The sequence below is a fragment of the Lissotriton vulgaris genome, chromosome 5 (genome assembly GCF_964263255.1).
Source record: "Lissotriton vulgaris chromosome 5, aLisVul1.2, whole genome shotgun sequence".
Taxonomy (NCBI): domain Eukaryota; kingdom Metazoa; phylum Chordata; class Amphibia; order Caudata; family Salamandridae; genus Lissotriton; species Lissotriton vulgaris.
Window position 1 is genome coordinate 813,038,604 of NC_141693.1, and position 25,479 is coordinate 813,064,082.

The following is a 25,479-nucleotide window of genomic DNA, read 5'->3' on the forward strand; positions in this document are numbered from 1 at the left end:
GAAACCTCACTTGACTCATACCTCACTCGAATAATAAAGTTCACAATGGAGCCGTTTAGTAACCCAACGCACTTCATAACAAAGACTATTTAGAACAATTCACCTCTTCTCGCCATTAAAAACACATATTTTTCCTAGGTTGGTGTAAAGTTTTAAGGCAGCATAAAGTTGCGTATGGCTGACCAAGTAAAGTGCCAGGATACCCTATGGGTGACAGTTTAGCGCTATACAAATAAAAAATAAAAATAAAAAAAAAAAAAAAATTATCTACATTTTACATTTTGACAGAGAAAAACCTATGTAGAGCCTGCCACAGTTCAAATCTCAGACCTGCGGGTAGTGTAAAACAGACACCTTTACATATTGTTTGCTGCAAATATTTCTTATTTTGCATGGGTTATGCTGGGCTTCTGATCTATATAGAAGACTAATATTAACCAATCCCCTCGTACCTGCATGAGAAGATTAATAGTTGTGTAAGTATATAGTTAATATAATTGAAGCAAGGCACATAATACGTAACTTCCTTCTTATAACAATAATCTGGGTAATTTCCTATTTATCCGAGGAAAGCAAAAAGCAATGTGTTATTTATAGGGAATGTCTGTTATCGGAAGCCGGCTGACCAACTAATGCTAACAGATCGGTGAAAGATCAACTAACGCTAACAGACTGCAACTGAGCTGCAAGAAAGTTCTGTCTTTTGTTAAACCATGTCTTAAAGGCATTTAGTAAGTCAAATGGTCAGTCTGACAAACCCAACAAAGAATTCCACTGCCTGGCTGTCTGAACAGAAAAGGCCTGCCCAACTGACTGTTCCCTTACATTTCAAGGAAGCTCCAGACTCACTTAAGATGCTGTTTGTAGCATTCTTTTACCTAAAAGAATTCTACGAACAGCATACCTATGTGCCGTTTCACCCTAGCTTACAAATAGAACTGTCTGTTGAGTGCGGTATTTAAGAACATGCTAATACGGCAGGACTTTGTCCACTCATGGTGGAAGCCTTAGACATTTGCGTCTGTGAGGCGTAGTATTGCTGAATTTTTCTCAATATAGGCAGACCTGCTTGCGAAGTTGCACCCAGTGTTGTCACCTACTGGAAAAAAACCTCTTTATGAAGTGCAACCCTGTCTCTACTACCATATCCTTCACATATTAACTTTCTTAACTACATCAGAAAAAGGTTCACCACCTCCCCCCTTGTGGCATGTGTGTATAGATTGATATGTTGCCCAGTGTGGGCTAATGTCTCAGTTGTTGACTTCAGCACCTAGAGACCATGTTCTGATGCAGACATTGATCCTTCACCTGGAAGTTGTGTGTTTCTGTCTATATTATGAGCATGTTGATACTCTCCCAGTACCAGGATACTGTCCTAAAAGTCTCTTTGCTGACAATACCATGTTGCTTTCAAAGCCTCCCCAGGGACTTCAACAGCTTCTTTAACATGTTTGGTTCTGAGAGAGGGTTGGAACTAAATAGCTCAGAGACAAAGTTTATGGTATTTGGTTCAGCCAGGCATAGATGTATGGAGGAAAGTGAGAGAGGGCCGCAATGCAGTTGACCAGGTACAACATTTTGATTATGTGGATGTGAAACTCATGCAAAACTTTAATTTGGGAATGCAGCTTCAGAAATCGCTTGCAACACGAATTCATTCCTCAGCCTTCATCTCAAAAATCCACTGGAAAACATTATCTAGGTGTATGGCACCAGCGCTAGAAATTTACAATATAAAAACTCTGTGTGCAGCCCTACATGGATGCGGATTCTGGGGTTTTGCAAACATCCATTTTCTCACTTCTGTAGAGAATAGGTTCCTTAGGTCATTGTAAAGCCTACTGGCAAGTACCAAGTTGGTCCTTCTTTATTTTGATTTGTCCCACTTGTGTATTCCCCAGAAAATCGAGTGTAGAATGCTTATTTATTGGCACTGATTGTGGACTACAGAAGGTAGTCTCCTATCGAGTGGGAATAAGAAATATGATGTCCCCAAGATTTGTGTGCAATATTCCCTTGGTGAATTCTATACGCCTGCATTTGGAAAAATTGTGACTCCAAAGCTTTTGGGCTTCTCCCAAAAACTTATGTAAAATGCCTAAGATGGGGCTAAAAGTAACGTACTGGTAATTTGTTACTTACCAGATAAATCTCTCTAGTATAGGCTCTCTGGTAAGGGGCTTCCTTGATGTTAAACCACAGCCCTGGTATGAACCAACCATAGCTGAAATCACCCATCTGTAGCCAAGCAAGCAGTATATCCGGTTTAGACATAGGACTCTTCTGACCAAGCCATTTTGCAGTTAATAGTTTAGAGATATTATTGGGGATGAACTATGCCAGTTTGCAGAGAGGCTACGGAATCATTGGTGCTCATATTGTTCTTTTGCATTGAGTATCGCCCTCAAAGGATTAAGTGGTCAGTCCGCTTGTGTAGCAGTTTGGCCACTGGCTGTTATTTGGAGGCATATGAATCCTCTCTGAAGACTTAAACAAAATTGATGGTCTTCTCAATCCCCAGATTCCTGTTGTCTGAATGGCTGTGGCACACAAAGCTTATCAACACAACTGAGGATGTTCCAGGAAACTTCGGCCCTAGACAGCTTTCCTCTAATTACCTAGACGTGCTTTTTCAGCCTTGGCCACTTGCCGTGAGGGAAACAGCCCTTTGGCTACCTGCATCGCTGTGAGGGCAACGGCTCCAGAATAACATTATCGCCACCGCAAGGGGTAATGTAATGTGTCTTGTAAAGCGCACTGCTGCCCTGAGGCGTCGTGGCGCTGTAGACCGCTGGGGAACCCGTCCTGGCTATCCCTGTGAGATGGTCTCTACTGGGTATCTTCAAGGTGAAAGCAGGCATCCCCGGCGAATGTGGGGGGCTGTTGTAGAGAGGAGGCAAGCTAATGCCCAGAGTTGCCGAGTGTGATCCCTGGTTAGAGTAGGCACCGAGGTGAGAATTATCGAGTCTGCTGACCCTGGTCCACGACCCTGCCGCGTCGGGAATTGAACCCTCGTCCCGGGCCGTTCTCTGCTTCCGGGTCTGCCGCCTCTAACCAGTGAGCCACACCACTTCACTGATGGGTAGGAACCACATCCCCCAGCAGCCCCTTCACCGCCGCCAGGACTCAGCGTCATCGAAGTGCCGCAACCACCACCACATAAGTGCCGCTCAGCTCCCGCAGCGCGGGCCCGTCCTTGCCTGCCAAGGGCCGGATAAGGCGGGCCGGGCCAACTCTCTTGGCCCTCATTTGTTACATCTTATGGTGAGCACGTTAAATGCACCCTCCAAACCGGTCCTCAAAAAAGAGGCAGGTGCTCATCTACTGGATATTACAGTTAACCAGGATCTGTTGGAGGCCTTAAAATTCGTCTTGAGCTGTATGTTAAATGAGAGGCTAAGTCCCATCGTAGACAAATTGAATCTCATCGACAAGATCTTGGGAGAACAAAACAAGCATTTGAAGTCCTCACTTATCCCCAATTCAGTGCCTTCAAATTTGAATATAGTGCCTATGACGCCATGCCCTATTCCTTAACCTGTAGAAGCAGCAGTCGGCCACCCTCCCAATAGTTCACAACACTGTAGTGCCAATATGGTTGCAAATGACTTAGGTAGGCTAGCTGACCCTGTAAGGGTTAGATCAGATATCATTGGGGATGGGCCAATTAATGGGCAGGGGCAGGCTCTTCAGAGGAAAGGTAGATCCCAGGCTGATCACCAGGGACCCCCCCATTGCTGCCTATCAGAACTTAGCAGTTGCTGATCTTCCACCACAATCTGCGCCCCTGGTAGTGATTCTGATAAATGTCCCACCACTCCCTCATGGATCACAGGAAAATGTTATACAACTTAGAAACAAGGTAACCCATTGGCTCTCAAGTAACACCTCCTTGGGACCAATGGTGGAACGTAACATCTTTATGGCGCGCCGAGTGAGGTGGATAGGGAGCTTGAGGAAACACGAAGGGTACGACTGTATTAATGTGAATTTTAACAGCAGTTACCTTGTGGATAGAATCCTTCGGGATGTCTACCTCAACTCCACTCATAGAGATTATGGTATAAAGGCTCTCCCTTTGGGTTTCTTCTAACAGGTCGACCCCAGAAGTCGGTTCAATTCAAATTTGCATTTTAATGGACCAGCTCAAAGAACTTCTGTGCCGATGGGGGCGGGGTCCTTTTTTACATCTTTGAGGTGTAGGGCGACCTGATGGGCACCAGTCGGTTTCCAGGCTCTCTAGGCTGGAAGAGTGTGACTGACTACATTTGAGACCTGAGGCAGCAGGAGAATTATCCCAACGGCAGGAGGACCATTGCCCAACCATCCGAGATACTATGCCTGGTGGCATAGAGGAGTTAGGGAGGCTTAGCCCCCAGCAGCAGGCATCTCCAATGGTAGGTGCCCCCGTAAAGCAGCCTAATTTGGAAACATATAATGTTCTGTCGTGGAATATTGCAGGTCTAGCAGGGAAAATCCAGGACCCTGTATGGTTGCAGTTTATCAGTCAGTTTTCTGTGGTTTGTCTACAGAAGACATGGCTGGTTGACTGCAACATATCGTTGGAGGGATACAAAGCCTTTTTTGTCCCTGCATTACCGTCAGTGCACGGTAGAGCTAGTGGTGGCTTGGCAATATTTATAGCATTGGCAGTAACCTGCAAGATTCAGCAACTCCCCTTTTTTAACAAAGATATCCAAGCAATCATCCTGAAAAGAGGAAATAATAGCCTGGGAATCATTAACTTCTATAATTCCATGGCCTTACAGAGGGAGTGTAAAATTGCCCAGTTAAGCACCCTTCTAAGGAAGATGTGTGGTTCTGTTACAAACAGCCTTATGGTAATGGGAGATTTTAACATCCCCCCTTGTGGTGACCCGGCAACCACCTGCATGAAAGAGCTGGGGTGTGCAAGGATGCAGGGCTTTCATTTTGAGAACTCCGAACTGGGGGATGCCCTTAGCAGTTTGCTTAACCTTTTTGACTTACTTCCCTTAATGTCTTTTTCTGCTCAGCTCAGTAAACAGCTTGTACCCTCGTTCAAGGGTTTGTATAAGGGCTCTTTTATTGACCATATTTGGATCTCAGCTGGTTTACAAAGTAACAAACAGAGGTTTGCAATTCTAGAACGTGCATTTAGTGATCATAACCCCATCTGTGTACTTCTGGGGGGGCTGTTGTCGAGCCAAGACAGGGTTCCGGTGACGGGTAGGATGAGATCCACAGATGGAATGCTTAGAATAAAGTGGTCACAGGTCACCCCGGATTTATTTTACAGTGAGGTGAAAGCTAAATGCGTAGCCGAGATTGCATCTTGTGTGTCTCCCGATACCTGTCCTGGGGGAGTCCTTAACACTTTTGATGGTATTATCTCCAAGGTAGGGATTTTGTTAAGTGCCCCATCCCACAGACCATCGCCCGCTGAACCTAGATGGTTTGATGCCTCCTGTTCTAAGGCTGTAAGACTCTTAAAGGAAGCCTTAAAAACTATACCGAGAGACCAACCTCTTATCAGTGCCCAATGGCTCATATATAAGCAGGCACTGGCTTGTAATGAGAGAGAATTGAAGGAGGAAACCTGGTGAGAACTACTGGAGCCTAGTACCCTAGCAAGTAGTTCTAGATTTTGGGGCATTATTAATCGCCCCCTATTCGAGAAGTCAAGGGATAGAGAAATGGGCACAAATATAACTGAGGATGAATGGGTGGCACATTTTACAACTATTTTTAAGGGTGTGGTGATACCTGAACAACCCAGAGCTAGGGTCAATATGTTTGCCTCGATAATATTTGATCAGAAAGAGGTCGAGTTGGGCATCATAGGGCTATCTGGTAATAATGCCCTGGCCCGCATTGTATCCCTCCAGACCTTTTTAAATCTAATCCTCTTTTTTGGGCACCGGTCCTGGCGGCCGGGATCAACGCGGCGGCCAGGGTCGGTTGTCCGGAGTCCTGGGGTATTTCAACAATTGTCCCGGTTTTCAAGCAAGGGGACCGTAATAGCACTTTGTGCTATAGACCAATCTCCCTCCTTGATTCTGTGGTCAAGATTGTTGGTGGGTTAATTTTGAAAAGATTAGCCTCCTGGGTGGAGGAGAATGCGATAATTGCAGACCTTCAATTTGGGTTCCGCTCGGGCACTCCACTTTAGCCCAATGCCTTCATTTATACTTGATCCTGGGGAAGTATACAATCTCCCGTCAGGGTACGCTCTACATGGCCTTCACGGATTTATCCTCCGCTTTTGACTGTGTCAATCAGGGGAAATTGTGGCACTCCATGAGGGCCATGGGGGTTGAGGATAACTTGGTGGGATTCCTCGAGGATCTGCATAGGGTTACTAAGGCTAACATCAGATATGCTGAGGATCTCCGTGTCTCTAGGGTTTTTAACATCGAGCGGGGCATCCGACAGGGATGCATTTTGGCCCCGTTTTTATTTAATCTACAAATAACCGACTTACACAAGACGCTGGTAAAAACAGGGGCTGACTTCCCTCATGTGGATCGGCGGGGTTTGCCCGTCCTGCTTTATGCGGACGACGCTGTCCTCATTGCTAGAACAGCAAAGGGCCTGCAGACCCTCCTTGACACCTTTCGGAGCTTTATGGGGGAGCGCGACCTAGCAATTAATAATTCTAAATCTTACATCTTGCAGGTCAGGATCCGTCCGAGGAAGGAGTATCCATTTAAAGTGGGCAATGAAAAGTTGCCCCTGACAACAACATTTGCTAATTTGGGTGTCTTGCAAGACAATAAACTGAATTGGGGGCCTCTTATCCAGCGGACTAAGGGGGAGGTTACAAGGGCCAATACGGTATTCTTCAACTTTGCCACCAAAATGGGTAAGCGCCCTGTGGCGTCAATGTTGAAGTTATACCAGTCAAAAAGTGTCGCCATTGCGAGTTATGGGAGTGGACTATGGGGCTATGCTATGACTGATGCCTTACAGGTGGTGGAGAACAATTTTTTAAAACTCCTCCTTGGAGTGCCAAGGGATACATCCAACCTGGTGGTCTACGAAGAAGTGGGGCTGCCATATATCAGCGACAATCTGGCCATGCAGCCCCTGTTGCTTTGGCTTAACTGCTGGTTGAATGATGATTTAGCCCTTAACCATCAGATTCTAAGGGATATTTTAAATCTGGATTTCATGCTACGAATTCCGTGGTTAAAATATATCAAGGGCTGTTTTGAAGAGTTACGGCGGCCTGATTTATTTTTAAAACCTGATCTTATTACCGTGGAGGATGTGGGGTATGTCAAGAAGACTTTCACGACAATTAAAAAGCTGGATTGAGATCACATTGAACTAAGAAAACACAGTGTTCATAAATATGTGATGCTCAAAACCATTCCCTCTATGGAACCGTATCTTTTGTGGCAGTTGTCTACACACAAGCGGTTTTTATTGGTCAGGTTCCGTATGGATTATTTTCACAGCTTTTAGCCGTCCCTAAGGGGAGCTGCAGGGGGCAGGTGCTAGCATCCTGTGGCTGCGACAGAGTGTCTCCACAGGATTTGCTGCACTTCATATTTTTCTGTAATTTTTACTCTAATCCCCGCAGATATTTTTTAATCCCACTTTAAAAGAAGCTGAATTTTACACAGCCCTATTTTATCTACAATTGCTGAAACCGGATTGTATACCATTTGTAGTAGGCTTTTTAAAGTCTGCTTTGCATTCTAGACTCTGCATGGAGAACTGATCGTCACTGTACGGCATGATAGTTCTATTTCCTGCTCCTGTATTTTGTATAATGTGTGCTTGTGCCCTGTTTATCCTCCCTAATCATGTGTGAGCTGTAGATATTCTAACCCTACTGTATTCTATTGGATCTATCATCACTTTTTAATGATATGAATTGTATTTTAAAATTATTTTATGATGTTGTGCAACTTTTATGGCTTTACTCATGAAGCTGAATAAAGTACATTGATTTGACTTGACTCGAATTGACTATAAAGAATACACAAAATTGGCCAAAAGAAGCGGTAAATTTGGAAGGGCTAAAGGTGGCCTGACTATGTATATCAATACCGATCTATTAGTCAAGGCTGTAGAGCTGCATGTGGATAATCCTGGCGTGCTGGCATTGAAAATGGCTGATTGGGCCAATCTCTAGAAAAATCCATCATTCTTGTTAATCTGTATATTAAGCCTAAGAAAAGAGCAGTGACAGCAAGAAGAATGGCAGCACATTTATTCCAACTGAAACATTTATATTATAAATCGCACTAGCTAGTCCTAGGAGACCTTAATCTTAATTAGGGCTCCCGGTATTTATTTATTTTATCATTTCTGTCTGCATTGATCCATATTTATTTTGTGTTTTGCGGATAAATAAAGTTGTAAAACTGTACATTTCTATATTTATTTAACTGATAGAGGCGCACTCATGCTTTGATGCCTGTCTGCTTTAGCTATTTCAGCTGCCAAATATAATATAACAAAACATCCACTGGTAAATAGCATTATGCCACAAATGTACGATGACACATGGGATTATATAATGAAATTGCATCCTGTTTTTTTTTCCCATGCTGTCCATCTGCTCAGCTGTTGGCCTATAATTTATGAAAGACGACACAGAGTCCCTTTAAAGAAGCCTACATTTCTGTCTGTATTTATCCACTTTTAAAAATAAATGCTGACAGAAAACACATTGTTTTCTGTCTGTATCTATCCGTAAAAATCTGTAAAAATGGAAAACCTTGAGTCTTGATCTTAATTTATACCACCAGCCAACTGAGGAACACACTGATTAAGTTGGAATCCTTCCAGCACAAACAATGCCACCCTATAACTTGAAGGATAAAATGGGAGAAGAACTAATAAACGTCTGAATTAATCTGCCTTCAGGTCCTGGATGGCTGGAATCCAGGTGACACCCCCCCCTCCCCGCCTTGGGCAACTCTATCTCCATTTAAGACTACAATAACCAAACAAGAAGTAGGTTGCCAAAAACTAAATATAAAGAGTGAGGAAGATGTGGTCGACTAAAGAGGTCTACTCACTGTAAGTCATGTGTGGTCTGAGATGGTCTAAGAGACCATCCTTAATGGAAGATGCCTCACACACAATATTGTGTCATGCTTCATCATAGGCATTGTCTCCTCACCCTGGTAAGATGGTACTACCAGGGCGGACTCAACCTCTCGGAAGACTTTTGGCGAGAGGAGGGACGAAAGTGGGATCCAGTTAATTAAAAATACCTTTAGGTTCCTCGGTTATCACCTTTATTTGTGAGGACCTGAGGTACGCTAAAACCAAAAGTGTTGATGGACCAGAGATAAATTAATGTCTCCAGTCCATCTTTCAGAAAACCAACATGTTTCTGCCCACACAAAGAGCCAAAAAGGTCTGGGGCATTAATCAGGGCTGTCGGATCCCTACTCTAGTGAGAAACGGGTGTCCCCATAGACCCTATAATTAAGATGCCCCTGATAATCTATGGTAGGTCTGCCATCTTTAAGATGGTGGCGCTCCCTCGCCTCCTTTACCAATTACAAAATCATCCCTACCAGATCCCGCCCATATGGTTTCGGCAGGTCAACTCGGCGCCTGGAGGGTTTTTATGGGGGGGGCGCAGTTAGGGTGGCCCTGCGTACATGCTTCCTTTCTACGTACATTGGGGGTCTGGCTACCTTGGATGTTTCTCCTATTACCAGGCCGCACACTTACTTGTGCTTAACGAGTGGTGGTATGGGGATGGGAGGGACCCTGCCTATGCGGTTGAGCGGCAGCTCATGGGTAGCAACTCCTTACATATACTACTGTACTCTGCGCCACGTCGAAAGATTTTGCCCTCGGCCACACAGGTGGTGTTCCATGTCTGGAGGCAGGCCCAGCGTAGGATGGGGTGGTGGAATGTCCAGACTAGAGAGACTCCTCTGTGGGGCAATGGGCGTTTGCCTCAGCTGGCAGCCCTGCCGGGCTTTCAAGGTTAGGACTCCATAGGCATTTCGGTCTGGGTGATGTGATATCTGATGTGACGCTTAAGTCATTTCAGGATCTGCAGGATGAGTACGATATGCCACGTTCACAGTTTTTTAGATACCTACAGTTCCGGCACGCGCTGGCGCCTAGTTTAGTGGGCCTGGAATCTCTTCCATATTTCAGCCCTATTGAAGCTAAGATCTTTATGGGGGAGTTGCCAGACCGCAAAATTTCCCACATATATCAAACACTTATTATCCACTGTTCATCAACTTTGCAGCGGCTTAGGACAGCCTGGGAGGAGCATGTAGGGGTATTAGAGGAGGAGGACGGGCGGAGGCAATAGCGAGTCCGCGAGGAGCGGCAATAGCCACACGGCTGCGCCTGATTTAATTCAAATTTTTACATCGGGTATACTTTACCAGGGTGCGATTTTGAAGGGCCGGAATGATTGTATCCCCCGAGTGTCTTAGGTGGGGCTCGGAGAAGGGGGCCTTTTTACATACAGTCTGGAGTTGTCTCTCTTTACATAGATTTTGGAGAGGGGTGTTCTCCTGTCTATCAGAAGTGCTGGGATGGGAGCTTCCTCGTACGCCACGTTTGGCCCTGTTACACGTCATGGAGGGGGTTGGGGGTAATAGATATAAGCGGCATCTCCTATTGCTAGGTCTCACGTTGGCAGAGAGGGACTTAGCTAGGGCGTGGAAGGCACCTCAGGCCCGTCGCTGATAGCATGGAGAAATGGGTTGGATTTTAGTATGGGCATTGAACAACCGATTTTCATTGCTAGGGGGTGTCCTCGTAAACATTACAAAATTTGGAAACGATGGGCAGATCACTGGTGTTTGGATCTGGATCCGCCGCTGGAAGGGGAAGCTCAGCTGCCAATCTAATGGGTGTGAAGCGGATGAGCGTTGTTGGGGGCGTTGATGGGTTTTGTATGTGATTCCACTGTAGGTCTAAATGTTTTTAAGGGGTTGTGGGCGCAATCGGGGGTAGGAGGGAGGGGTGGTTTTGTTGGTTACTCACATAATAAAAAGTCAATGTCACTTGCTATTGTATATTGAATGTGTGCAGCAGTCTCCGGGGTTGCGGAGCTATGCAGTATATGTGAACCGTGACAAATAAAGCTTGTTTTAAAAAAAAAAAAGTTTGCAGGCAGACTGTGCCCCCAGTCCAAATGGGCTACCACAGGCATTCTGAATTCTATATCAAGGTGGGAAGTTTTTGTGACATCAATGTTCAATTACATTTTGTCAAATGAAGTTATCCCTGAAAGTTGGAAAGGCTCAGTAACCCATCCCAATTTTAAAGGAGGCCAGGTATCCACGCCCACCAATTATTGATTAATTGCTCTCATGGATGAGGATCTTAAATACTTTTCCATTCAATTGTTACATGATCTCGATCCCTGGGTGTATGAAAATTGGAGTCTCCCACCAAATCAAGCCTGTTTTATAAGGGGTCAAGTCACTATAACCAACCTTATGGTTTGGGCCTAATTTTGAATAGATCAAAGGCAACTGGTACATCGCTCTATATGTCCTTAGTCGACTCCAAGGCAGCCTTTGACTGTGTGCCACGTAATAGGTTATGGGCCAAGCTCCAGCGATGGGGAATCCTGTTGAACATCCTGCGAGCAATCAGGTTAATATACTTGGACCCGTGGGTTAAGATAAAGATTTGACGCCTAGAGCCTTGCTGTTGCTGGAATCGCTGCAATGAGGGGGAACGGCTCGTACCTGTTGCTCTTCACATTGCCAAATGCTGTGCGGGGAACGGGCAACGCTGGTTGCCACGCGCCATGAGGTGAACGGCTGAACTTCACTTTCCAGCATCGCTGACGCCACTGTGACGCTGCACCTGCGCCCAGAGGCGCAATATAAGCTCCGCCAACCTCCCGCAGCGCGGGATGCCTAGAGGCTTGCTGTTGCTGGAATCGCTGGAGTGAGGGGAACGCTTGTACCTGTTGCTCTTCACATTGCCAAACGCCGTGAGGGGAACCGCCAACGCTGGTTGCCAAGCGCCATGAGGGGAACGGCTGAACTTCACTTCCCAGCAGCCCTGACACCACTGTGACGCTGCACTCGCGCCTGGAGGCGCGATATAAGCTCCGCCCATCTCCCGCAGCTCAGGACACCTAGAGGCTTGCTGTTGCTGGAATCGCTGCTGTGAGGGGAACGGGTCATACCTGTTGCTCTTCATATTGCCAAAAGCTGTGAGGGGAACGGCCAATGCTGGTTGCCAAGCGCCATGAGGGGAATGGCTGAACTTCACTTCCCAGCAGCCCCGACGCTACTGTGATGCTGCACCTGTGCCCGGAGGCGCGATATAAGCTTTGCCCAACTCCCGCAGCAGGGGCGTGCCCGGGCCAAGGGCGGGCCCGTCAGCGACCGGATAAGACTGGGCTGGGCCAGCCCCCTTACACCTGCTAATTGATCATCCCCATTGAGGGGAGTGCGCATATATTTTTATTCTTGTGCACTCAACAACATGGGGAAGCACGGGGGATTACCCCCAAAGCGACCTGTTACATCCATTATTGATGGTATGCTGGAAAGGGCTGTTGGCATTGTGGCCAATGAGATTGAACTAACTGAGAAACGCCTTTGTCTCGTATCGGGCCCCTCCTCCGATCGGTCCTATGTCAGGGGCAGATAATGTTACTACCTCACCTCCAGGTAACCGGATGTGCACTAACTCCAATGTTCCTTTGCCCAATGGTTATATTAATTATTCTATTATTAACATTGAGGTTTCTCCAGCTGAGTCAAATGATGGTGTAAACACTGCAGCCCCTCTATTACCTTCGGCCCCCTCTTCAACCTCCGCAGGGTCTGAGGCAGCCTCTGGGGCAAAACGTAAGAGAAAGCCCACAAAACCTATTAGTACTAAGAGGAAACAACTCGCTTAAGTTTATCTCGCACTACATTGAGTTCATGGATACATGCCCCTCCCAAGACCTCAGAAGTTCCTTCGCAAACCTCAAATAAAGAACCTGGTAAATCCATCGGCACCCAGACTGATGTAGGTTTTCCTCTCTTAGAGTGCTACGACCAAGGGGACTCATTTATCACTCTTGTCTCGGAAACTGTGTACGGACGCATCAGAGACTTATTGGATAATAACTTTGATATTTTGAGGAAAAGATTGGACCATTTGGACACCGGGGTGTGGAATTTATAAAAAATCTACTTGTCCATGGGACAGGTTGCTTCATAAATCTACTTGTCCTGTAACAAAATCCACTTGTCCCTTTGGTGCCATGTAGTTCGGTGACAAATTATAGCAGCAATCTCATTATATAAGAGCTCTTATATAGCCTCTTGGATTACGCCAGGGCTCATACCATAGTAGTGATTGAATACTAGCAATCCCTTTATGTTGCCACATTTCGGCAGATCTACATACTGGGACTGAACGTAGAGGTAAGCAATAGTTCCAGGGTTGGAATGCCCTTTTGAATCTGTGCACACCTACTAACTTCCATGTTTTAAGGGTGTTCAGCAACACTTCTCTAATATTTCCCCATACTGAAAATTTTGGAAATTTACTCCTGATAATGGCAAGCATAAACCTTCTTCCAGAGTTGGAGAAACAGTGGTTGGAGGGAAAATGAACATGCAAACAATCAGGTTTTCGCATGAGCAAATCTACACATTCATATTTGCTCATGCTAAAATTCAGTTCACAAATATTTTCTAGGAGTACAAATTCTTGCCCTACTACTGTAAATTCTTGTGAATTCACGAAAGCCATATAGCTGCACTTATTTCAATGACATATAACAAGGGTGCACTTTTGAGACTTTCTTTAATAATTGGGCCACTAATTTGGTCTGGCATTAACCATGACCTTTTGTGTTTATTAAAATTGTCTCTCTCTCTCTCTCTCTGTATCGGCTGGCTTCACTGTGAGTGACCGCATTCTGCACCTTTCACAAGGAGCCTATCGGCACACAAAGTGGTTTTGTTCAGCGCCAATAACTAATGTGGCAGTGCGTGCTTTTTTGAGACCAAAAACAATTTTTACTTTTGCCAATGTTTGTTATAATGGTGAGGGCCCGGCAGATCTCACATCAATAAGGTTTTACAAAAACCATGCCAAAACAGGTCACGCATTACCAAAACTAAAAAGCTGACCACCAATTTCAGACCTACTGGCTTTGCCAAATGCTTGTTTATTTTTGTTTCCCATAATCTTATTGAAACTGGTTACACTGATTTTCCAAAATGAATTTTTTTGATAAATACTAGCATGCATCAACACATTTTACTAAATGATGCTGCAAAGAAATGGTACCTGAAAATGTTCAGTAGTTTAGCAAAATGTTTTTTTTCCATATTTCATTTTTTTATTAACATTGTATATTAAAAAGCAAAGGATCATTAATCTGGCTTTCAAGCTTCTGCAAATATTTACATCTAATCAGAGAGTATTCTGGCAGCATTGTGGATAGCCTCATATTGCTAAACTTTGAAACCATGTGTACACACTTCTATACTGGAACCACTGTCAGTATTTACATTTACTTACAGCGCTCACCCTAATAATAAAGGCTTTAAATTAATGAACCATAAATACAAGTTTGAACAGCATTAACAAATACACCCACAAATTAACTTAACTGCAGGGATTGCCCTTCCCTGGCCCTTAATGTGGCACTGCAAACTGGCAGCCAAAGGGTTTGTGCTGCAGGGGGTTGGGCCTACTTGTCCCAAGGACAAAATACACATTAAAACTTGTTGCCCTTGACCCCAAACAATATGTCCTGGGCGTCTGGCTTTAGGAATTCCACATCCCTGTGGACATGCTTGATGCTAATTTAAGTTCTCAGATCGAACAATGCTCTTAATTCTAACTCTGATATTATGATAAGTGCACCAATTACTACCCCCAACTATCGGTCCTTGTGTGACCTGAAGCAAAGTAAATATCTGTTTTGTACCAGAGCTCTGCAGGGTACAAAACAATATTGTTGATACTGGTGGTGTTGATAGCCGGTCAGTTAAAAACTTGCATTTGTCTCGTGTTCCTCCTTCTACTTCTATTTGTGCTCTGGCCAGTGATATTTTTGAGAGCAGTAGAACAGGCGAGGGCGGTTTAGCCTCTGAGCGTACCCCCAAACCATAAGCGTACTAGAGAGCCATTGGATCTACCACCGGCGGCTTGTCCCAATGTAGTGGTCCTGGCTCAAAGAAAACCAAGTCGAGACATGGGACTAATTACGTACTAGAAGTGTTGACTTGTTGTCTAAAAATTAGGGATTTAGGGCGTCATTTACCAATAACATAATTATGACACATAGAATTGGTTGAGTGGGACAGTCTCCAAAAAACATTAAGGAGGACTGCATAGTCCTCCACTTCCGTAACCCATCTTCAGTAAAATCGATAGTAATGGCACAAGAGATCAACTCCAACATCCCAACACACATTTGGGCTTTGCCCCTGGGCTATTTCTATAAGCCACTCTTGGGGGTTCCAAATATTGAAGCTCCTTCCCTATCTACATATAATAGGTTTTTGCCTTTGTCTGGTTTGGATAACCAGGATTGACTACCCTCCTGAATAGTGTTATTTAAGCCCACTCCCTTACCCCATTTGAATCCCTAGCTTGTGGCCCTCGTACCCCAATTGTGTCCTCCCTTGACTCTGATTTAAAAATACTAAGCTGGAATGTCGCAGGTCTGGCTTCCAAATTAAATTTACCAGACTGGTTAGAATTTTTTCAAAAACAGGACATTTTAATGTTTCAAGACACCTGAGCCACTAGGGACTTATTTTTAGAGGGGTTTGAGTGCTTTAATTCCATTGTTTCTATTCCAAACCTGGGTCGCCCATCAGGCAGCCTCTCGATTTGGATAAACATCTCTGCAGGCGGGTTCGTAAAGGTTCTGGATACTAATAATGACATTTTTCATTCAATTATCTATAAAAGAGGGGTTTCTATTTGTTTTATTAATTTTTACAATATTTCCAGAATGCACCAAACATGAATTTTATCAATTTATTTAAATCTATTACCACTATACAGAACTCAAATAGTTTTTCTAGTTTAGTAGGGATCTGTTTAGGGGGAGATTTTAATGCAAATATATCCAGTGGAAGGTGCACTGCTAGCCATTCAATTCTATGGCAGGACCGGAGGCTTCGGATTATGCCTTACTTCCTTCGCTTTATTGCCAAACACAGCAGCAAGAAAAAACCACAAACAACTACATTTCCCATGAACATCAGGGAAAGAAAAAAGAAACATAATGGCAGTCCTTTGTCGCTCTCCGCACTCCGGCAGCTCCCATCATGCCCTGCAGCTGCTCCCTCCTCCTCTTTCTTCGCTGCTCAGCAGCAAGTTAAGTAGTGTTTTTTGCTTCTCTGTGATTTTTGGAACTGTGTGGGTAGCGTTTGGGTTGTAACGACAAGCGCTAACCTTGTTCATTTCTCAGAGTCCCTTGACGATCGCGGGGCGCTTTTAGCGCTCCTCACGCGATCTGACCCTAGTGCGTTGTGCGGTGTGCGCTTTCCACCGCCAGGGGGCGAGTTTCCTGTTGTGGTCTGAGTGCCTGTGGGACGTTTGGTGCGGTTCGGCGCGTTCTGGGTGAGTTCCAGTGCCCCCTGCCCCCCGGCTTGACACCCTGCAGGGTTGTAATTTTAGGTTTCCCCCCAAATTGAACGCCTGAGAAGGGTTGTATGGTACTGTGTTGTGGCAGGGGCCGCTCGTTCGGCCGTGGCGACCCCTCTGATCGGGGACAAGGCTCCGGCCGCGGCGCGCCCAGGACAATGCCCGTTTCAACAACTTCTACCCCACCCGGGGCCAGCAGTTTCGAGGCCGTGGAGGAGGCCAGAGGAGACAGCAACAGAGTGTTGGAAGAGGTGAGTATGCTGCCTTCAGCGAGTATGCGAGTTGGGGGGCGCTTGGCGCAGTTTCTCCCCGCATGGGCATCCCTGACCAGCGACGCTTGGGTGCTGCAGACGGTCCAGGGCTTCCAGTTGGAGTTTCATGGCCGTCCTTACCAGCCTCAGCATCCCCGTCCCATAATCTTTTCGCAGCGCGACGCAGAGTTAGTGCGCGACGAGGTGTCCGCCCTCCTCCAAAAAGGGGCGATTTACTGCATGCGGGAGCACCCAGGAGGTTCTCTCAGCAATCTGTTTCTAGTCGACAAAGTCGATGGGGGCCGTCGCCCAGTCATCAACTTGAAAGAATTCAACGAATGGCTGGTTTACCGCCATTTCAAGATGGAGGGAATCCATCTTCCGAGGGACGTTTTACGGCTATCAGATTGGATGGTCAGGCTCGACTGGAAAGACGCCTATTTGACGGTGCCCGTTTTTCCCCCTCACCGTCGTTTCCTTCAGTTCGCATGGGAAGGTCAGGTTTACAAGTTCACCACGCTACCTTTCGGGCTCTCCTCGGCACCGTGGTGTTTCACAAAAGTGTTGCATCCGGTCGTCGAGGCTCTGCGGGCTCAGGGTATCCGGATGATCGTTTACCTAGACGACATGCTCTTCATGGACCAGTGTCCAGAGCGCCTCTCGTCCCAGCTTCAGATGTCGGTCAACCTTCTCCAGGATCTGTGGTTCGTTATCAACGAGAAGAAGTCGCTTCTGGTCCCCACCCAGTGCGCCACCTTTTTGGGGTTCACGGTCAATTCAGTGGAAGCCACGCTGAGCCTTCCTACTCGGAAGATGACGAGGATCAGGCACGAGTTGCGTCAGACCCTGGTGAAGTCTCACACCTCCTTGCGCCATTTAACGCGGGTGGTGGGCCTCCTCTCCTCGTCGATTCAAGCCATCTTCCCAGGCCCCCTTCATTATCGGGCCATGGAACGCCTGAAGCCGTATCCCCTCCGGAAGGGTGTGACTTACTCACAGATGATTCCATTGTCGGAGGACGTGAGGGACGAGATGCGGTGGTGGCTTACGCACATGGAAGCCTGGAATGGCTGTGCGATCTTCGGCTCCGCTCCGGACATCATTATCGAGTCCGACGCAAGTCGCTCTGGCTGGGGAGCCAGATGCGGAGATTTTTCCATAGGGGGAGCCTGGTCGGCACTAGAGCAGTCGTTACATATCAACTGTTTGGAGTTGCTAGCAGGCTCTTTTGCGGTCCAGTGTTGGACGAAGGACAGGGTTCAATCTTGCGTCCTCCTCCGGATGGACAACATTTCGGCGGTCCGTTATATCAACCACCTAGGAGGCACCAGGTCAAAACTTCTAGCGGACCTTGCCAAGGATTTTTGGAACTTTTGCCTGGACCGCCAAGTGTCGGTCACGGCGGAATACTTGCCGGGCCGTCAGAACGAAGTGGCCGATTGGCACTCCCGACATCTGCTAGACGCCAGTGTATGGAAGTTGGATCCTCTGGTGTTCTCTTGGTTAGCGGACAGATGGGGCCCCTTTTCGGTGGACCTGTTCGCTTCGCGGCTGGACTACCAACTTCCGAGGTACTTCAGTTGGCGACCGGACCCTCTGGCGGAGGCGACGGATGCTTTCCTTCAGGACTGGTCGAAAGAGCAGGGGTATGCGTGCCCCCCGTTTTCAATGATAACGCGAGTATCGGCGTTGCTCCGCCGTCAGCTGGCGGAGGTGGTTCTGATTACCCCTTGGTGGAGGTCTCAAGTGTGGTTTCCGGTTCTTCCGGAACTTTCCTGGAATTCTCCAATCCTACTCCCCCACTCTCCACATATTCTGCTCAGTCCGGAGGGGCTTCCCCACAGGCTAGTACAGGAGGGATCTCTGCGTCTGATGGCTTGGCGGATCTCCGGCGTCGCTGGACACTCCCGGGCCTTTCGGGAAAAGCAGAAGACTTACTCTCCAAAGCATGGGCCGATAGCACGACCAGGAGGTACCGGTCTGCTTGGCATAGATGGCGTCGCTGGTGTGTGCGACGGGGTTTTGATCCCGTGGGGGTGGACGTAGTGCAGGTGCTAAACTTCTTGGCGGGATTAGCGGAGGATGGCCTGGCTTATCGGTCAGTGAATACCTTCCGTTCGGCTATCTCGGCCGGTCATGACCTGGTTCAGGGTTCCCCAGTTGGAGAACATCCCTTGGTGTGTCGGCTCTTGAGAGGGATTCGCCTCTCGTTACCTCCGGAACCACGTTATTCCGCCCTTTGGGACGTGAACAGGGTTCTGAACTTGTTTTTGTCTTGGCAGCCCAATCGGTTTTTGTCTCGCAAAGAGCTAACAGCTAAATTGGCTATGCTGCTGTGTTTGATCTCTTGCAGGCGAGTTTCGGATGTGCGGGCATTCGACATCACTGCTAGAGTTTTCTCCCCTGACGGGGTGTCTTTTACTGTGAGCAGACGGACTAAATCCCTTTCGAGAGTGATCTCGTACCCGGCCTTTCAGGACTCCCCTAAACTGTGTGTGGTGCAGTGCCTCCGTGCTTATGAGAGTTTGACTGAAGATACTCGCCTTCCCGGCGAGAGACAATTACTTATTGCCCTACGTAAACCGTACAAGGCAGTCTCTTTCCCAACTATAGCCAGGTGGGTGCGTTGGGTGATGCAGGAGGCGGGGATTGATACCAAACAGTTTGGTGCCCATTCAGCGAGAGGAGCGATGGCCTCTAAAGCTTTTGCCTTGGGCGCTCGATTGGAGGATCTGATGAGGGCGGCCGACTGGTCCTCCGATTCCACTTTTAAGAGATTTTATTTTAAGCCAGTGTTGGATGTTGCCCGGTTGGTGGTCGACAAGCTTTGAACTGGCATAATCCGAAGCCTCCGGTCCTACCATAGAATGAGAATTTGCCTAGCCTTGGTGCTGGTAAGTTCTAATTCTATTAAGGACTCGGAGGCGAGGATTATCCCCCCCAATGACTTCAGGGAAGTGGACCCTCCCCGTACAGAATGTAAGAAATGCATTTTAAAGTTCATTTTGGCTATACTGCTTGTATTTGCAATGTTCTTGACGTGCGTTTTTTACACTTGTTGGTGGCTGCTCGATGTCTGACACTGCGTATTTTGCAGGGAATGAAGGTAATAAATAGGAGACGTGAGTTGAATGGAGCATGAGCTTCGCGCGAAGAAAGAGGAGTAGGGAGCAGCTGCAGGGCATGATGGGAGCTTCCGGAGTGCGGAGAGCGACAAAGGACTGCCATTATGTCTCTTTTTTCTTTCCCTGATGTTCATGGGAAATGTAGTTGTTTGTGGTTTTTTCTTGCTGCTGTGTTTGGCAATAAAGCGAAGGAAGTAAGGCATAATCCTCGCCTCCGAGTCCTTAATAGAATTGGAACTTACCAGCACCAAGGCTAGGCAAATTCTCATTAGCAAGACACCCTTATGCAACAGGGGGATTGAATTAATAGACCATCTGTGTACCCACAACCTCATGATGTAATGGAGATCGCCGCAGTGCCTGAGAGGGATAATCATATCATACCCACATACAGAGGCAGGGGTATTGCCTCTATAATTGATTATGTCTTTATATCCCCCTCTTTAGAAGACTGACTATTAAAAGCTGAGGTTATTGATACTGTTTATGGAGACCATAATCCCATTAATGTAACCCTGAGACTTGCCCCCAGGCCAATGTATAGTCAAGAGTGTGGCGCAAGAGATCTGTCGCCCTCCACGGATAATCTTAGATTGGTCTGACGAGGTGTTGGTAACAGTCTTATTTGGGAAGATGGTAAGAGAACATTCGGATCTCGTTGGCACCTGTTTGTCTCTTAAAGAATATAACTCTGCAGTAGTTGGTGCCTTCACGCAACTATGTGAGGGCATCAAACATATGCTCTCTAGGCCCATTAAGGAAATACCTCCAGGCCCTAGATTGTTTAATAGCGATTGCTCTGCAGCTAACAGGGACCTTCGAAGGGCACTCGCAGAACTCCCCAGAGACCAGGTTGCCATTAAACTATTTAGACAATGTTATAGGGCAGCCATTACCCTAAGAAAGGAGGAAATAGTTAAAGAACGTTGGGACAATCTAGTATGTGCTGTTGCGATAAGGACGAGAATGGCTTTTGGTCGACTGTTAAAGATATGAGGTCCCTAGGACACCCCTGTCTCCGATCAGTTGTAACATCACCAGTGAGACATGGGAGGCACATTTTTCAAAGATCTATTTAGCCCCCGTTCAAAATAGGGCCCTGAATGAGAATCCAGTAGCCACTAGGGTACAGATGACCCTTTCTGAAGTGGAGGAGGCAATTCAACAGAGCCTGGGCAATAAGGCCCCAGGCCCAGATGGCTTGCTCATTGATCTCATAAAACACCAGCCCGAATTCAGGGCGCCTCTTTTATTGAATGTTTTTAATAACTTCACGGTTTCTTCAATCCCAAAAACATGGTCAACGAGTATCATCCTGCCAATTTTTAAAAAGGGCGATCGTTCCAACCCAAGCTGTTACAGGCCGATCTCCCTGATCGACAATACATTGAAAAATCTAGGGAGGTTCCTGTTCAATAAGATCAGGATATGGACTGAGGAGGGCTATATTTTACACTCTTGTCAGTTGGGGTTTAGAAGTAAAATTGGCACTGTTGAGCAGTGCCTGAACCTCAACTTGATTATTGGTAAATATACAATAGCTAAAAAATCTCCTATTTACCTGGCCTTTATGGACCTTACCTCGGCCTTCGACTTTGTCAACAGGTCCCGGCTGTGGTCCATCCTTTTAAAATATGGCTTGGACGAGGTTTTAGTGCACTTTTTAGCCTATTTACATAGGACCTGTTCGCCAGGGTGCGGATCGGTAGGGGCGGAGAGGTATCAAAAGACATCAAAGTCGGTAGAGGGATCAGGCAGGGTTGTGTCCTGGCCCCTCTTCTTTTTATTCTTTACTAGCTTACCCGTCGCGCGTTGTTGCAATCTCAGAAGAAAGGAAATTCAAGGAAACTTGTTATGATAACATTAAATTTACATTGTGTCATTGTTATTGAAACTTATTCATTTTATATTTTTAAACATTTCTAAGTGTGGCTTGAGCAAGGCGTCCTCGATTGGCTTCCAATCTTGATTCTGGTTGCGCTCCTGTTTCATTAGAGCGTGCTTGAGCAGTGCGTAATTGATCGTTTTCCAATCTTGATTCTCGTTGCTCTCCTGTTTCATTCGCGCGGGCTTGAGCAGTGCGTAATCGGTCTGTTTCCAATCTTGATTCTCGTTGCTTGTTCGTTTGAGAAGAACGGGCTTGAGCAGTGCATACTCGATCGGCTTCCAATCCTGATTCTCGTTGCTTGTTCATTTGAGAATTACAGACTTGAGCAGTTTGTATTCGAACAGCTTCTTATCTTGCTTCCTGTTGCTCGTCTGTTTTTGCAGCTCGTAATGCCTTTTTCTTTCGTGCTTCTGATGTAGATTGACCAATCGATTTCTGTTTGGGGGTCATAACTGTCGACGATGCTCGCAAATTTGCTGTCTATTTCAGAATTCGAAGGATTATGAGGGCCCTAGTGGGCCGATTTAAAAAAAAAAAAATGTTTTGACAGAAACCTTCGCGGGAGTGTACTCAACAACTTCCCAAAGTTTCATGGCGATCAGATGAATGGTGTAGTAATGCATTAAGGACAAACAGACAGACATACTTTCCTTTTTATATGTATACTAGCAGCCTGTCCCGACGTTGTCCGGGTATGAATTGCTGACGGCCAGTAGTATATTGTTTTGTAGGATTTCGTTTTTATAGCATTTCTTATCTGTGACAGACCTGTGAAACGCTCCGATTCACAGTGCACTGCTGATGCACTAAGAGAGCGCGTTCAGTAGTGTGTGAACTCGAGTTTCCCTACTTTATTTTTCCTTGCAATATTATATAGCGCAAACTCGACAACATGGCATGAGCACAATTTACATTACAGAAGAACACATTCATTTGTGGTAGGCACGGGGAGACAAAGCGATTTGCCTGGAATCACAGGATGTTGAGCTGATGCCGAGATTCAAACGTAGCTCCCCAGCTCTAAATTTCGCAATTCTAGAACTTGTGGCGGGAGGTGTGTCTAAAAGTGTATGTCTGTGCTGGCCATCAATGAGAGAGACCTGTGCATTTTTCAAATGGGTGGTGAAAAAATATGAGTATGTTGCTAGAGATGTGGGCCACCGTGCCACCAATGTATTTACCGGGGGAGGGTAAACGCCCATTATTCCGCAACTTTCTTTCCTCATATCATCACTCAACATACTTTCATTACGAAAGTACCATGACTCCGCAATGTCATTATAAAGCATGGCATTACATTTTATATGCTTTTACCACGCATACATTTACAACGAAATTCGTTGTAAATGCATGAATGATAACAGCATGTTTTTTTTAATGTTTGGATAAGGTAAGTATGGGTATAGGGGTATATGTTTTGGGGTACTGAGGTATATGTTTTGGGGTGTTTGGGTATTTTAAGGGTTCAGATATAGTTTTGGGTTATGGGGTACAGGGGTAGTTTTAGGGTTTAGGGATAGGTATGGGGTTTGGGGTACAGGGGTATTTTCAGGGTTCCGGGCTAGGTTTGGGTTTTGGGGTATAGGGGTATTTTTACGGTTCAGGGGTAGGGTTGGGTTTTGGGGTACAGGGGTATTTTAAGGGTTCAGGGCTAGGTTTGGGTTTTGGGGTACAGGGCTATTTTTAGGATTCAGGGCTAAGTTTGGGTTTTGGGGTACAGGGGTATTAGGGTTCAGTGGTAGGTTTGGGTTTTGGGGTACAGGGTTATTGTTAGGGTTCAGGGCTAGGTTTGGGGCACAGGGGTATTTTTAGGGTTCAGGGGTAGGTTTGGGTTTTGGGGTACAGGGGTATTTTAAGGGTTCAGGGCTAGGTTTGGGTTTTGGGGTACAGGGGTATTTTAGGGTTCAGGGGTAGGTTTGGGTTTTGGGGTACAGGGTTATTTTTAGGGTTCAGGGCTAGGTTTGGGTTTTGGGGTACAGGAGTATTTTTAGGGTTCAGGGTTAGGTTTGGGTTTTGGGGTACAGGAGTATTTTTAGGGTTCAGGGTTAGGTTTGGGTTTTGAGGTACAGGGGTATTTATAGGGTTCAGGGCTAGGTTTGGGTTTTGGGCTACAGGGGTATTTTTAGGGTTTATAGATAGGTTTGGGTTTTTGGGGTACAGGGTATATTTATAGGGTTAAGATGGGTTTGTGTTTAAGGGTGTTGGGGTATTTTAAGGAGTAAGGGTTGGTTATGATGATGGGGTGCAGGGGTATTTAAAGGGAGCAGGGTGGGATTAGCACACAATATGAGACATGGCATGAAGGGCGGAACGTACCACATGCCCCCAGCGTTTGTCACGCCCCCAGTACACGCCCACAGCACAACGCAGACACGCCCACAAGGGACTACTTTGCTGGCACGGTTCTTTTACCCTTTAAATGTATATGATGGACGTCTGCATAGCCTATGTCCTTCTGCTGCAACTGCCCTTTCCAACGCTGTATTGGGTATTGTGATTGGTGCTGTGGTTCCTGAGATTACCCGCCTCAAAGGTTTGGGTTCTCTCTTTATAATATTAGTATGGATAGATATCAACAACCTGAATGAGTCGTTGGTATCACTTACTTCTGATGTCTCTATCATTAATGGTAATACGTTCCCCGCCCTACTGTATGCTGACAATGCGGTCCGAATGGCCCGCACCCCAAATGCTTTATGCATTTTGGTGCGGAGTTTTGTTGATTTTATGGCAAGGACTTATGCACCAATTTTAAGAAATCGTTTTAATGGCTTGAAAAAGTACTCTAACAATTCCATTGTTGTGGATTCAAATAGTTTACAGAGCACTCGCACTTTTACCTACTTGGGGTTGGTCTCCGCAGCGAATGGTTTGTGGGCTGAGCATGTGGTGCACAATAAAAAATAGTTTTCTAAGCAATCAATAATATACTTAGCTTGCCCCAACCTAGAAAGACAGAGGTAATTTCTGCCATCATCAACATTTTTAAACTACAATGTATCCCCACTGCTACTTATGGTGCAGAGGTTTGGGGTTTTAGGGGGAAGAAAATAGATTTTGTCGCAAATTATTGTGTGCCTCTATTTCTTCACCACAGTACTCTTGTCACAGTGAATTGAAACTCCCCTACGTCAAAGACTATATTAAGGCCCGTTCTGCTATATTTTGGCTTGCGGTTTGGAAGAACCCTACAGCGCAGTTAAAAAGGGAAACAATAATAGACTGCCATAGTTGTGATAAAGTAAGGGAAATACATGGCTTGCTGCTGTCAGGAAGAGCCTGATCAGTGTAAATCTTGAGTGGATTTTTATTAAATCCGACCGACTCCGATGGCATAAGTAAAAAAAGTTTACAGTAGGCACTTTAAGCCGTTTATAGTAAAATAGATATGAAACAGAGGTACGGAAATCCTCAGTCGCCAGATACATGGCGATTGAGAATACCTCCCATTTGCCCTCTAGTTATCTTTTAAGACCGATTGGCCGATGGGAGAGGGTCTGCTCTTTTGACTAAGGGTTGACACTATGGAATTGAACCCCAGTGGGAACCAGAGCAGAAATTTCAATCTTGATCAACTTCCATGTCCCTGTAATGTTCAATGTAAACAAACAATGTTGCACTTTTTATTTTCCTGTAGATTTTATTTAAAATA

General features: G+C 46.0%; 1 protein-coding gene across 3 annotated transcripts in view; it reads left to right on the top strand.

The window, feature by feature from the left end:
* Window positions 1-25,479, top strand: part of FAM149B1 (family with sequence similarity 149 member B1) — a 641,735-nt gene that overhangs the window by 23,058 nt on the left and 593,198 nt on the right. The window lies entirely within an intron of this gene.